This window comes from Palaemon carinicauda, chromosome 14 (genome assembly GCF_036898095.1).
Source record: "Palaemon carinicauda isolate YSFRI2023 chromosome 14, ASM3689809v2, whole genome shotgun sequence".
Classification (NCBI taxonomy): Eukaryota; Metazoa; Arthropoda; class Malacostraca; order Decapoda; family Palaemonidae; genus Palaemon; species Palaemon carinicauda.
In genome coordinates, this window is record NC_090738.1 from 123,750,317 (window position 1) to 123,751,134 (window position 818).

At 36.1% G+C, this 818-nt stretch overlaps 1 protein-coding gene across 1 annotated transcript in view; it reads left to right on the forward strand.

The window, feature by feature from the left end:
- The first annotated feature begins 405 nt into the window (after positions 1 to 405).
- LOC137653729 (uncharacterized) overlaps positions 406 to 818 on the forward strand; it is a 25,566-nt gene continuing 25,153 nt past the window's right edge. The window contains exon 1 of the mRNA XM_068387339.1: positions 406 to 577. The gene's annotated coding sequence lies outside the window, so the exon portion shown is untranslated. The remainder of the gene's footprint in view (positions 578 to 818) is intronic.

Genomic DNA, 818 nt, shown 5'->3' on the forward strand with positions numbered 1-818 from the left:
TAGCCACTAAAATATTTAGGTAATTACAATAATATTCAGATAACAACTAAAATATTCGGATAACTACTAGAATATCTATATACCCAAAGGCAGGGATAAGTTTCAACCAGCTATTCCTATTTTCATTAATATTATGCTTCAGTCTGCCTAACCTACGCTTCCTATTTTTTCCTAATAAATAAAGGCGATGCAGAATGAATTCAGACGTCGTAATCACCAGTCCGTAGCTTTGTTTATCAATAAGGCAATACAAATGTCATACGTTTTCGTTTTTTTTCTTTTTATTTAGGAAGTCAGTATGGCAGTTGACTTTCTGTTGGGAGGAGAGTGATGGAAATGGAGGTGCAGGGAACGAAAAGGAGAGGGAGACCAAAGCGTAGGTGGATGGACTGTATCAAGGATGACCTTCGATTAAAGGGATTAACCGGTGATGAAGTGTGGGACAGAAGTCAATGGAGAACGCTGGCCAGAAACATAAACCCCACATAGAAGTGGGAAGGGATGCAGAAGAAGAAGAAGAAGCAGAAGAAGAAAAAGAAGAAGAAGTATGGCAGTTGAAAGCAAATTATTAATAAAAGTAAGTCTGTAAAATATAATTAGTGTAAGAGCAATGTAGAATTAGGACGAAATATGGCTAAACTTGAAGTGGAACTATTGTAAATACAAATATAACAAATAAACGAAATAGACAGAGATAGAGGTAGAAAATAATCTGGGAAAGGAAATACAGATGCGGCGTATAAAGCAAAACCGAGAAAAGTGTTATTCGTGATCATCATATATTTCCAAATGCTTTTCCGAGACCTTTCAGATTTCGT